General features: G+C 35.2%; 1 long non-coding RNA gene across 2 annotated transcripts; it reads right to left on the bottom strand.

Moving 5' to 3' along the window:
* Positions 1 to 3,739: 3,739 nt before the first annotated feature.
* Positions 3,740 to 14,173, bottom strand: LOC137177288 (uncharacterized). 2 transcript variants are annotated; one of them, XR_010926049.1, is made up of 5 exons: positions 14,148 to 14,172; positions 13,046 to 13,072; positions 6,108 to 6,185; positions 4,972 to 5,058; positions 3,740 to 4,837 (listed from the first exon to the last, which is right to left on the bottom strand). It is a non-coding gene; the product is annotated as an uncharacterized lncRNA (long non-coding RNA). The 2 variants fall into 2 exon arrangements; XR_010926050.1 differs by lacking the exon at positions 13,046 to 13,072 and having other exon boundaries at positions 14,148 to 14,173.
* Positions 14,174 to 14,990: the final 817 nt, after the last annotated feature.

Raw genomic sequence — 14,990 nt, 5'->3', positions numbered from 1 at the left:
TGCTTTCTTTTCTCTTCTTTCTCTTTCTTCACTCCCGGACGGATAATTCCTCTATTTCACTCTATTTTGCGTAACGTTAGTAAACGCAAACAGTAGTCACCTGGATGTGACGCTGCTCACAGAAACGCCGATGAGATGGGCCCCTTAGGTTGAGTTTTCTTGTACTGGTTGTCACTGAAATGATTCCCATTAAATGAGACAGTGACAGACAGAGCCAAACACCCGCCCCACAGCAAGGTGGAAGCCGGTGAGGCGGCAGACATTTTGGCGTGGCATCTGTGGTGGCCAGTCAGATTGTAGTGGTGACACTGGCTACCCCGGCCACCCCTTTAAAACTGCGCATTTAAATGACAATTCCTGTGCTTTGTTAGATCAGATTGAGGGCTTCCCTGAATGAATTCGAATGATATCAGCACAGAAATGAATGAAGCTGCATTCATGATCCTTGCAGATACACTGCAGCAACTGAAGCTGCAGGCTGACCAATCAGAGGCTTTAACCACAACATGCACGTGGCGCACACAGGGGCAGCTGCTGCACACACACATACACACACATTCACTGTAATAACTTTCTATAAAAATACGGCCAAATCCTAACAGTAAAGTACTGTTCTTTCTAAATACGGTAAAACACTGTAAATTTTGATGCTTTGAAGCCAAAACCAAGAACAGACATTAACAGTAGGATACTGTAAGATTTGATGGTAAAATACAGTATTTTCATTTTCGCTGCTGCAGTAATGGAGGGCAGAAGCCACATGCGACCATCGACATCATATAATCATTATTCATCCTTCTTTGTGGAATTAAACCAAAAGATCAGTAACATCTTACTGAGAAAATAGAATTCTCTATTTAAATAGATTCTCCCTCTCCTGCTGGACTGACCATGAGAACAAGCAATAAACCACTTCTGATTCATGTATTGATTAGTTTTAGTTGATCACACAAGTGTCAAGTCTATGAAATGTTAGAAATGAATGAAAAAGGCCCGTCACTAGTTCCCAGAGTTGACAGCCATGTTTATTTAGTCTGAGTACAGTCCAAAAAATATTCAACTGACACAAGCGGTGGAAGAAGTGCTCAGATCCTTTACTTAAGTACACTATACAGTAATACTCCATTACAAGTAAAAGTCCTGCATGAAAAATCCTACTTAAGTAAAAGTACATAAGTATTATGAGCTTGATGTAGTTAAAGTATTGCAGTAAAAGTACATAAGTATTATCAGCTTGATGTAGTTAAAGTATTGCAGTAAAAGTACATAAGTATTATGAGCTTGATGTAGTTAAAGTATTGCAGTAAAAGTAGTGGTTTGGTTCCTCTGACTGATATATTATTATATATGACATCATTAGATAATTAATACTGAAGCATCAGTGTTAGAGCAGCATGTTACTGTTGTAGCTGCTGGAGGTGGAGCTAGTTTCAACTACTTTATATACAGTTAGCTAGTTTAGTCCGGTGGTTCCCAACCTAGGGGCTGGGGCCCCTCCAAAGGGTCACCAGATAAATCTGAGGGGTCGTGAGATGATTAATGGGAGAGGAAAGAAGAAAAAACAAAGTTCTGATACACAAAGCTGAACACTGAATTTATAAAAAATGGGGAAAAATTAGAACATGAGGTTAACACATTTTTCGCCGAAGGTTGAGATAACATTAAAAAAAAAAAAGATAAAATTTTTTCCCACAAATGAACCACTTGGAGACATAAAACCAATTAGCATTATTATACAATCTTTGTATCGCTGAAGCTTTCAAACTATGATCAAGCAATGAAAGACATTCAACCTAAACCATCATTTTCATGTAATTATATATTATACAAATATACAAATAATTCCAAGTAAGACTACAATAGTGAAAAATGATTCAGGAGTCAATATAGTGCACCACTGTCAATCTATGCAACCTTGCTGTCGAGACTTTATACACATTTATACATTACATATTCTATATGTGAGTGAATAGTTGGTAAAAGGTTTTGCTTTCTTATAAATGAAACATTTGTAGTGTATCATGATTTATTTACTCATACAGAATGTGTGGAGTTGCTGTTATGTGAAACCACATAGAGAGATATTTCCTAATCCAGTTTATTCTGACAAGTAACTCAAAATCTAAAGCTTTTAAACCACCTTTTAACTAACTGGGATTTAAAATATAGTAGGTTTTATTTCTCCACATGAAATTAAAATTTATAGAACATTTTACTGTCTTTGGGGTCATAATAATAAAGATGTTATAATAGAGTATTTCAACTTGCTCCCCTTATTCTTACAGTATACATGGAGTGAGTAGTGATGTAATATAAAATGATTCTGTAGTGGGAGCATTATTTGATAGAGGATGTTGGTCTATTAAAATACGCTACCCCTGAAATCTTAAATAAAGATGTTTAGTTATAATAGAATATCAAAATATGATCCCCTTATTCTTACAGTACACTTCTCTCTCTTACCTCTGTTTGTAACCAAAAAACATAAATAAAGATGTCACACTGTGAGAACAAGGCAAGTTTATTCGTACAGCACATTTTAAAAAGACAATTCAAAGTTTTTTACATAGAACATAAAAAGCATCAAGAAAAGAAACAAAACACAAGTGCCGACATCATCATCATCATCATCAGCAGCAGCAGCAGCAGCAGCAGCAGCTTGTAACATTTAAAAACCTGAGACATTTTACATTATAGGAATAAAATTGTTCTCTTCCAGAGACTCAACACATCCTGTTTTTTTTACAATTTACAATTTCATTTAGCAGACGCTTTAATCCAAAGCGACGTACATCTGAGAGCTGATACAACACAAACAAGGATCTAGTCAGGAGAGAACAACACCAGTTAAGTACCATGAAACTAAGTTTGAGTCCAATAGGATGTAGATGCCAACAGGCAGTGCACAGAGGCAATACATAGAGTGCATAGAAGCAGATTTGTTTTGTTTTTGTTTAATTGTTTTGTTTTTTCTCTTCCTTCAGTCCATCAAGTGCAGAGGTGTTTGTGAAAGAGCTGGGTCTTCAGTCTTTTCTTTAAGATTGAGGGACTCTGCAGATTGAACAGAGTTTGGTATCTCGTTCCACCACCGAGGAACTACAGAAGAGAAGAAGAGTCTAGTAGTGACTTAGAGCCCTGTTGTGGTACCAGGCGCCTTTCATTGGCAGAGCGTAGTGAGCAGGAGGTAGTGTAGACCTGAATGAGAGAGTTCAGGTAGGTGGGAGCCGTTTAAGTTGCTGTTTTATAAGCGAGTGTCAGGGTTTTGAATTTGATGTGAGCAGCAACTGGGAGCCAGTGGAGGGACATGAACAGCAGGGTGACGTGTGCTGTTTTGGGCTGGTTGAAGACCAGACGTGCCGCCATGTTCTGGATCATCTGCTGAAGTTTTTACTTCTACAATCAACAACTTGTTTCTTCTCTTTGACATGTTAGCAGTTTAAAATGTTCCTCTGACCTCAGAACTTCCTGTAGAAGCCAGTAATCATCTGATCTGGTGAAGATAATAGTGATGATGGTTCACAGTGATTGTCACGTCTAAAACAGGGAAGTGGAATCAGGTCAGGTGATTAAAACTAAAAAGTGCACACAGAGCAGATTTCAAAGGAAAAGGTGCAGCAGTTCATAGAAACAATACACCAAGATCCACAAAGTGTGTGACTGTGTGGGGACCTCTGGTGGGCAGATAAAGAATAGTAAGGCCTGGGGGGGTCACAGAATGCAAAGACAGACACTTCATAAAGAGAAACAAAACACAAGTGCTGACATCATCATCGTCATCATCATCATCATCATCATCATCATCATCATCATCAGCAGGAGCAGCAGCAACATGTAAGAGACATTTTACATACATAATAGGAATAAAACCGTTCTCTTCCAGGGACTCAACACATCCTGCTGAGTCCATTTTTACCTCCACAATCAACAACTTGTTTCTTCTCTTTGGCATGTTAGCAGTTTAAAATGTTCCTCAGACCTCAGAACTTCCTGTAGAAGCCAGTAATCATCTGACCCTCATAAGCTGGATATGTACTGTATTTAATTTGGCTCTGGTGAAGGTTAGATGATTCTTGTTACTCTAAGCTTTCTTAAGAAGTTCACTTGGAAGTATGAAAAATACATTAAGTATAAAAAAAATCTGACTTTTCAATTAAGGATTGATCAAAGAATAAATTATATCTGATAAAATGTTTAGTTGTAACACAACAACAACATGAGTTTCCATTTGTAAACTATTTAGTTTCTGGGCTGTTTTAACACATCCTGCATAGTCGAGTGTATTTCTCTGCAATAAAAAATTACATCTTTACAGTGACACTGAGTCTTAATATTGTGCCACCAAATGCTCATGTTGGTATTGATATTATGAGTTCAAAGGCATCACAAAATAACTTAGGTTTCTTCTTTTCTTTTTTAGACTTAAATCTAAATGAGACAATGAGACACTAAAAACTAAACTACAGCTCATGAAACAGATCAAAATGCAAAATTGGATGAAATAAAACAAAATAACTCAAATACAGTAACCACTGCCAACTTAATGAATTGATTTAGAGATGCACAACCACAAACCTCCACCTGGCTGCAGGTATTTCACACAGTCCTGCACACAGCTGTCAACATTTAACACTGTTTGTAGTCACATCTGTTGGGAAGGATCAGCCCAAAGCAGTTACATTCAGTGATGAAACCCTGAACTTCTGTCCTGACAGACAACAAATCTGTTCTTTGGTACCCAAAGTACTTCAGCTTTGGGCCTCATCTTGTGGATCTGCTGTCTGTTCATCTATCAGCAGCCTGCATGTTTCCGGGACATCAGGAATCATTGCTGACTTCTCTGTAAAATGATAAAAGAACTATCAGAATTACAATACTTCTAATACATGCAGGTCACACAGAGTTTTAGTTTACTGCTGTTGCTGCTGTAACTTTTGGCATCATTCTGACTGGTTACAATAATATTTCTCTCACCAGTTTCATTGCTGGGATCTGGTGACTCAGCAGTTTCCTGGTCCTGGGTGGATGTTTCAGGGACATCTGGACTTGTTGTTGACCTCTCTGTCAAATGATAAAAGAATTGTCATGACTACAATACACCTGTCGCACAGTGCAATCTCTCATCCAAACTGTTCATAAACTATTAAAATACCGAGTGAATACAGCATGAAGCAAGTTGAAGAAAGTCTCAGTTATCTTCTGTTGTAGTAGTTGTAGTAATATCACACTCCATTAGTCCAGTAAATGAAAATCTATAGTCAAAACTTTACTTATATAAAAGTAAAAACGCGTTAGCAGAAAAATACACTTAAATTATCAAAAATAAAAGTACTTGTTATGTAGAAAAATGGCCCCTGTGAGTGTTATATTCATGTGTAATTAAAATTTTATTGCTCTGGTTGAAAGTGCTGCTAATTTCAACTACTTATAACAAATATTTTATATGATGATCACATGTTTTACATGTAAAATTGAAATCTACACCCAGATAGCATACAGAAGTGGGCCATCTCAAGCAATGATGCTGCACTGCTGGCCTTCTTCTGGCCTGGACAAAATGGATGTGAGCCTGAAATGGCCCACATGTAACATAGCAAATATGGCCCAAATATCCCAAATGATCATGATGATTTCGTAAAGATGCGGTGCTCTCAGTTATGTGTATTCTGGATATGGGCCGGTTCTAGTATATATGGTTTGTTCTTGGTTGACATTTGACTTGCTTGTGGCCCAGAGCTGGGAAACAGGAGCGGACCGTCAAAATGCCATCATTCCATGTAGTATGTGAAAGTGCTAAAAGTATCGGGTGTTGGCTGGATCTGGGCCACAGCAATTTTGCTATCTGGGCAAGGTACCCAGTAACTGTAGCTGTCAGATAAATGTAGTGGAGTAAAAAGTATAATACTTCCCTCTGAAATGGAGATGAAATATAAAGTAGCATTAAATGGAAACACTCGAGTGAAGTTAAAGTACCTCAAAATGGTGCTTAAGTACAGAAAGAATGTAAATGCAGTTACTGTGGGGAATATAATTGGTGCTTTCAACGGGTGAAATCTGACTGTTATGGCTTTGGCCATCAAACTTGTTGGATATTAAAACATTTCACTCACCAGTTTCATTACTGGTTTCTGGAGGCACAGTAGATGTTTTGTCCTGGGGGGATGTTAATGGAAGCATTTCTAGCATCTCTGTGAAATAAATAAAGAATTGTCACAACCATGATGCATCTATCACACAGTGAATCCATATTAGAAGTTTTTTAACTGCTGCTATTCAAACAAATGTTGGTCAGATATGTCTTTGTCAGTATTTAGTTGATAATAAATCTATTTGTCAGAATACATGTTTTAATTTTATCTGTTAAAACTAACAGCAGTATGATTGATGACTGTAAAACTTCATTTGTCTGTTAGGAAAACATCACATTACTAAATCAACAACAACTTACAATGTGTCCAAATTGAGACTTTTTTTCAATTGATGTGGAAAACTTTTATGCATCCCTTAATGATCTACGAAATTGAAAAATTACAAAAAACACACACACGCGTGTGTATTACAATAAGAAAATCTAAAAGTTTTAATCCAGTTTTTTGTTGTTGTTTTGTTGTTTGTCCCTCTTGTCTTGTCCTGTGTCATGTGTTTTCATGTTAATCACTCATTTTCATGCTCTATCAATTTTTTAAAAAAGCACAAAAAACGGCTACTTTTCTGGAAAAAAATGTTATGTTTTGTCAAATTGTACTTATTTATTGGTATTTTTAGTTACATGATCTATCTTGTTATATTGTTACTGACTTATAATTTGACTGTGGAACTGCTATGTATGTGTAAAAAATATGTCTGTCATTCCCCTGCTCTGCTTTATAAATAGAAAATAATAATCTGTCACAGTGCAAGAAGAGATAAAGAAGTCCTGTAATTTCATTTATCTTAGATTAGAGGGACACATCAGCAACATCACTAAAGTAGTTTTCTTCCACCTCTGACACATCGTCCAAGTTCACCCATTTCTAACACAGTCAGATGCAGAAATTCTCATTCATGGTCATTCAGGTCTTGTATTCTGTACAATTAAAAAGATCCAACAAGTCCAAAATGCAGCTGCTACAATTCTTCTGATTCACTGGTTTACGGTTTCATTCAAGTCAAACTACAAACTGCTACCTATTACCTCCTGACCTGTCAAAACTTCTCAGACCTCACATTCCTCCACGTACACTCACATCACAGGATGCAGGTTATCTCATTATTCCAAAGATTACACCGTTCAGATTTTATTTTAGTAATATTTTTTGGGCATTCTATGCTTTTATTGATTATTGATTAGTATCAGTGGAGAGATGACAGAAAATGAGGGACGGGGGGAGAGAGAGATGGAGAACAACAATCAATAAAGGTCCCTAATAAAACATGAATCAGGGACGTTGTGGTTCATGGTCGACACTTCACCTCTTAAATCCAATTTTTGCCACTCCTATAACTGAATAGTATCATGTATGTTTAATATAATGTATGTTCTTATTATTTTCTCTTTCTGTAATTGTCTTCTTTCATTTTTTGTGATTTGACACTAAAAAATAAACTAATTATTGTCATATTTCCATTAAATATATTGAGAGTTTCCAGGTCCTGGGTGGATGTTTTATGGACCTCAGAAATTGTTGAGATCAGTATTAAATGATAAAGAATTGTCACAACCACAATACATCTGTCAGACAGTCAAACTTCTAGTTTACTGCAGTTATAACGGTTCAAGAAAAAAGAAATTAGTTGATCTTACCCTTATCCCACTTCTCGAGGAACTCTGTGAAATAAATAAAGAATTGTCACAACCATGATGCATCTATCACACAGTGAATCCATATTAGAAGTTTTTTAACTGCCGCTATTCAAACAAATGTTGGTCAGATATGTCTTTGTCAGTATTTAGTTGCAAATAAATCTATTTGTCAGAATACATGTTTTAATTTTATCTGTAAAAACTAACAGCAGTATGATTGATGACTGTAAAACTTCATTTGTCTGTTAGGAAAACATCACATTACTAAATCAACAACAACTAACAATGTGTCCAATTTGAGACTTTTTTATTTCATTGATTTTTAAAATTCAGTAATTAAAAAAAGTGCATTGAATGCATTTGAAACACTGTTTTTTGCTTGTAAAAGTTTAGATATTAATTACTTTTAAGTGCTGGATGCATGAAAACAGAACATTATTTAAAATATTTTCATGTTAAATACTCTAAAATTATTAAAGACAAATAGGTGACCAATGTGAAAATGTTCTATCTTACCTTGCCATGATCTTACAACAGCTTCTCCTGTATTGAAGATGAATAAGTGTGTGTTAACTCACTGGAATTCTTCATTAATCATGTTTTGTTTCATAATTAGGTTTTATAAGTTACGTTTTCTTTTGTGAATGTCAAACTTGTGCAACATGGGTATTAATAATACATTTGTAACATTCATAACTGCTCTTTTATCTGGTGGTTTTGTTTAGTTGAGAAAGTTGTAGAGATTAAATACCTGAATTAATTACAGATGTTGAAGGTGGCCTTTACAAACACAGCTTCTCATTAACAAATAGAACAATATCAATAGTATTAACAGAGTGGACAATATGTGTAGAATCATGAGAGATGGGTTTTCCTAATACTCTGACAATGTTGTCAGAGGTGAGGAAGAATCAGCCAAAGAAAATGTAATGAGTCATACGTTTTAGTTTAGTGACAACACACAGTCTCTGCAGTACAGCTGAAGACTCGCCTGGTCTTGACCTTTTAAATATCGAACCTTCAAGGCTTTTTTATGGCTTCAAAGATTTCAGACATACAGATACAGAAAGGCAGACTGTCTCTGGTGCTTTTCAGTGTGTTTATCAATGAACATCTACTTTACATTTTCAGCTCTGATTAGGAAGTTGTCTTCTGATGTTGCCACTAAGCAGAAGAGATAAAGAAGTCCTGTAATTTCATTTACATTTAGAGAGAGATGGAGAACAACAATCAATAAAGGTTCCTAATCAAACATGAATCAGGGACGTTGTGGTTCATGGTCGACGCTTCACCTCTTAAATCCAATTTTTGCCACTCCTATAACTGAATAGTATCATGTATGTTTAATATAATGTATGTTCTTATTATTTTCTCTTTCTGTAATTGTCTTCTTTCTTTTTTTGTGATTTGACACTAAAAAATAAACTAATTATTGTCATATTTCCATTAAATAGATTGAGAGTTTCCAGGTCCTGGGTGGATATTTTATGGACCTCAGAAATTGTTGAGATCAGTATTAAATGATAAAAGAATTGTCTAAACCACAATACATCTGTCAGACAGTGAAACTTCTAGTTTACTGCAGTTATAACGGTTCAAGAAAAAAAAAGTTGTTCTTACCCTCATCCAACCATTTTAGGAGCTCTGTAAAACAAATAAAGAATTGTCACAACCATGATGCATCTATCACACAGTGAATCAATATTAGAAGTTTTTCAACTGCTGTTATTCAAACAAATGTTGGTCAGATATGTCTTTATCAGTATTTAGTTGCAAATAAATCTATTTGTCAGAATACATGTTTTAATTTTATCTGTTAAAACTAACAGCAGTATGATTGATGACTGTAAAACTTCATTTGTTTGTTAGGAAAACATCACATTACTAAATCAACAACAACTAACAATGTGTCCAATTTGAGACTTTTTTATTTCATTGACTTTTAAAATTCAGCAATTTAAGTGCACTGAATGCATTTGAAACACTTGTTTTTGCTTGTAAAAGTTTAGATATTAATTACTTTTAAGTGCTGGATGCATGAAAACAGAACATTATTTAAAATATTGTCATGTTAAATACTCTAAAATTATTAAAGACAAATAGGTGACCAATGTGAAAATGTTCTTTCTTACCTTGCCATATCCTTTCAGCAGCTTCTCCTGTATTGAAGATGAATAAGTGTGTGTTAACTCACTTATTACGCCCTTATGGGGCGTTCTTTGCTTTTATTGATTATTGATTAGTATCAGTGAAGAGATGACAGAGAATGAGGGACGGGGGGAGAGAGAGCCACAGCTCAAATACTCTGGCTCTCCTTTCACTCATCGCCAGATTGTTCAGTCACCTCAGTGGTAGCTACTCTCTCGGCCACTCAGTAATATCAATACTAGAGTTATTTTCATGTGCTCTCTTTTTGTGCTTCCACTAATACGACTTCTCCTGTGCCCAGAAGGTTGTTCATTCAACACAGCTAAAGAGAGCTGTGCTTACTTAAAAAAGTCTGGCTAGAATTAACGTCAACTCTCACTTGAGGCTCAAGCTGTTCCACTAACACAGCTCAGCCGTATCTAGTAAACGCTAAATCTAGCCAGACTGGAATAAGCTTGCAGTGTGCACGTGCTCAGAGTACATAAGCAGCCCAGAACAGTTGATTGTCAAAAAGACGATACTATGTCGCAAAAAGAATTGAAAACTAGAGCACAGCAGAACAAACCTGCTGATGAAACTATATGAAGAATTTAAAGGGGTTTTCACCAAAAAGGGCAAAACTGCTACAATTAACAAGGTGAAGGAGATGGTTTGACACAAAACTGATGACAGATTAAATATCTAACTGTAGATGGGTAGTGATGGCCTAAAGGTTAGAAGAGCGAACTTATGACTAAAAGGTTGATGGTTCAATCCCTTCATCTGGCTTGATGAGTCTGCGAGGGGAAAGTGAAGAGCAGCGCTTATCCCTGTTCATGGTTTTATCTTTATTTGTTAATAAATGAACATTCAGATCAGTGACTGTGGTTATATTATCACTAGGCTAGATAATATCAGATGTATAATTAAAGTTATGATGTAGGCAACTTAAGAGAACCAACTTTCCAATATTATCATACTCTGACACATTTTCTCTTTCACATAATGTCCATTTACAAGCATCGATAAAAGTCAAAAATTAAGTTTCAGTTGGAAATGAAGAAACTGGAGAAAGATATAAATACAGTGGAAACTGCTTAGAGTGATCACGTCTGTCCGGGTCAAATATCACTATAAACAGATTATCATTATAACTTTTTCTTTTTCTTTATTTCCCATACATATTTATTAGCCTACATGAATATAAGTTACTGAATTTTATTGATTGTTTCAAAATACAGTACAGCTGTTTCAAACACAGTGTGCACACATTGTTGAAGCAGCAGGTTCTGACTTTTGCCAGTGACAAGTTCCTTCTTTTCCCCGGCGGCAGAACAGGTGAAGATAACGGTGAATTTTACTTAAATTTCTCCTCCCTTTTATTGTCATCAGCTTCAAGGAGACGTTTGTCATTGAGAAAAAATGATTTTCTGTCTCCGTCATGATTTCAGTGTTTACGCAGCAGCAGCCGCTTATCACGGGAGTAAAGTACAAAAAATAGATTAATCTAGTTTGAAATGTTTTTCCATATGTTGTCATGTATGAAGAGACAAAAAATGAACTCTGTAGGTGGACTACTTGATTTCTATAGGCGACTGATTTAAACAGCAAACATTTTGTATAGGAATGATTCTGTCTCAGAGCTTTTTGATCCATATAAACAGCTGATCACTGTAACTGTGATCACTATAAGCAGTTACCACTGTATACATTTAAACACAGCAGAAGGTCATGGTTTGAACTTTATTTAATTCTCTTTTTGTCTTCACAGCTTGAACAAAATGAGTGAATGAATAAATAAATAACTTCAAAATAACACCGGCACACTTTCATTTCTTAAATTATGAATACTAAGCTTTTAAAGAAAAGAGTCCAGTCCAACACAGAAGTGACCACAAATAAAATGAGGATTTACTGAAGTATTTTTGTAAAAGTCTCTCACAGTTCTTCTATTTTATGTTTCTGAACACGGACAAGTGATGCGAGTTGGAAAAGACACTTGATGGAACCGTCTTTTAAGAGTCTGTTTCCGTCCGTCAGACATTCTTTGACACACAGCTAAATTAAGCTTCACCATTAACCTGCCACGGAGCAGCTAGTTCTGCTGACTAAGTTACCATGGTTACTGGACTGGGACTCATATAAACCGCAGTGATGGAGCGGAGCTCTCACTTAGCCAGCTTGATGACACCCCTCAGGTCTCCAGTGTCAACCCGTCTACCTGGTCATCTGTTGTTCTACAGCCACCCCACACCGAGCGCACCCAGTCACCTGCCTCTCATTGCCACACAACCCCTCTCCAGCCTGCCCCTCCCCTCTACCCTCCATAACCAAAGGCCGCTTAACCATCTTTTCTCATCCATCCCTCTGTTTTCTGTGTTTTTCTTTCTTTTTTTGTGATTTGACACTAAAAAATAAACTAATTATTGTCATATTTCCATTAAATATATTGAGAGTTTCCAGGTCCTGGGTGGATGTTTTATGGACCTCAGAAATTGTTGAGATCAGTATTAAATGATAAAAGAATTGTCACAACCACAATACATCTGTCAGACAGTGAAACTTCTAGTTTACTGCAGTTATAACGGTTCAAGAAAAAAATAGTTGTTCTTACCCAGATCCCTCCTTTTTAGGAACTCTGTGAAATAAATAAAGAATTGTCACAACCATGATGCATCTATCACACAATGAATCCATATTAGAAGTTTTTTAACTGCTGCTATTCAAACAAATGTTTGTCAGATATGTCTTTGTCAGTATTTAGTTGCAAATAAATCTATTTGTTAAAATACATGTTTTAATTTTATTTGTTAAAACTAACAGCAGTATGATTGATGACTGTAAAACTTCATTTGTCTGTTAGGAAAACATCACATTACTAAATCAACAACAACTAACAATGTGTCCAATTTGAGACTTTTTTATTTAATTGACTTTTAAAATTCAGCATTTTTTTATTTAAAAAAAGTACATTGAATGCATGTGAAACACTGGTTTTTACTTGTAAAAGTTTAGATATTAATTACTTTTAAGTGCTGGATGCATGAAAACAGAACATTATTTAAAATATTGTCATATTAAATACTCTAAAATTATTAAAGACAAATAGGTGACCAATGTGAAAATGTTCTATCTTACCTTGCCATATCCTTTCATCAGCTTCTCCTGTATTGAAGATGAATAAGTGTGTGTTAACTCACTGCAATTCTTCATTAATCATGTTTTGTTTCATAATTAGATTTTATAAGTTACATTTTCTTTTGTGAATGTCAAACTTGTGCAACATGGGTATTAATAATACATTTGTAACATTCATAACTGCTCTTTTATCTGGTGGTTTTGTTTAGTTGAGAAAGTTGTAGAGATTAAATACCTGAATTAATTACAGATGTTGAAGGTGGCCTTTACAAACACAGCTTCTCATTAACAAATATAACAATATTAATAGTATTAACAGAGTGGACAATATGTGTAGAGTCATGAGAGATGGGTTTTCCTAATACTCTGACAATGTTCTCTGAGGTGAGGAAGAATCAGCCAAAGAAAATGTAATGAGTCATACGTTTTAGTTTAGTGACAACACACAGTCTCTGCAGTACAGCTGAAGACTCGCCTGGTCTTGACCTTTTAAATATGGAACCTTCAAGGCTTTTTTATGGCTTCAAAGACTTCAGACATACAGATACAGAAAGGCAGACTGTCTCTGGTGCCTTTCAGTGTGTTTATCAATGAACCTCTACTTTACATTTTCAGCTCTGATTAGGAAGTTGTCTTCTGATGTTGCCACTAAGCACAGGAGATAAAGAAGTCCTGTAATTTCATTTACATTCAGAGAGAGATGGAGAAGAACAATCAATAAAGGTTCCTAATCAAACATGAATCAGGGACGTTGTGGTTCATGGTCGACGCTTCACCTCTTAAATCCAATATTTGCCACTCCTATAACTGAATAGTATCATGTATGTTTAATATATTAATAATATATTCTTTCTTTTTTTGTGATTTGACACTAAAAAATAAATTAAATAATTAATTATTCTCATATTTGCATTAAATAGATTGAGAGTTTCCAGGTCCTGGGTGGATGTTTTATGGACCTCAGAAATTGTTGAGATCAGTATTAAATGATAAAAGAATTGTCACAACCACAATAATTTGTGGTCAGACAGTCTGTCAGACAGTCAAACTTCTAGTTTACTGCAGTTATAACAGTTCAAGAAAAAAAATTTGTTGTTCTTACCCTCATCCCACCTTTCTGGGAACGCTGTGAAATGAATAAAGAATTGTCACAACCATGATGCATCTATCACACAGTGAATCCATATTAGAAGTTTTTTAACTGCTGCTATTCAAACAAATGTTGGTCAGATATGTCTTTGTCAGTATTTAGTTGCAAATAAATCTATTTGTCAGAATACATGTTTTAATTTTATCTGTTAAAACTAACAGCAGTATGATTGATGACTGTAAAACTTCATTTGTTTGTTAGGAAAACATCACATTACTAAATCAACAACAACTAACAATGTGTCCAATTTGAGACTTTTTTTTCAATTGATGTGGAAAACTTTTATGCATCCCTTAGTGATCTATGAAATTGAAAAAGCACAAAAACACACACATGCGTGTGTATTACAATAAGAAAATCTAAAGTTAATCCAGTTTTTTGTTGTTGTTTTGTTGTTTGTCCCCCTTGTCTTGTTCTGTGTCATGTGTCTTCATGTTAATCACTCATTTTGCACTATCAATTTTTTAAAAAGCACAAAAAAACTTTTTCTGGAAAAAAATGTTATGTTTTGTCAAATTGTATTTATTTATTGGTATTATTAGTTACATGATCTATCTTGTTATATTGTTACTGACTTATAATTTGACTGTGGAACTGCTATGTATGTGTAAAAAATATGTCTGTTATTCCCCTGCTCTGCTTTATAAATAGAAAATAATAATCTGTCACAGTGCAAGAAGAGATAAAGAAGTCCTGTAATTTCATTGATCTTAGATTTGAGGGAAACATCAGCAACATCACTAAAGTAGTTTTCTTCCACCTCTGACACATTGTCCAAGTTCACCCATTTCTAAC

Source organism: Thunnus thynnus, chromosome 24 (assembly GCF_963924715.1).
Source record: "Thunnus thynnus chromosome 24, fThuThy2.1, whole genome shotgun sequence".
In the NCBI taxonomy this organism is placed as follows: Eukaryota; Metazoa; Chordata; class Actinopteri; order Scombriformes; family Scombridae; genus Thunnus; species Thunnus thynnus.
Note: the sequence above shows the minus strand (reverse complement) of the source record. Positions and strands in the feature narration are given on the sequence as shown.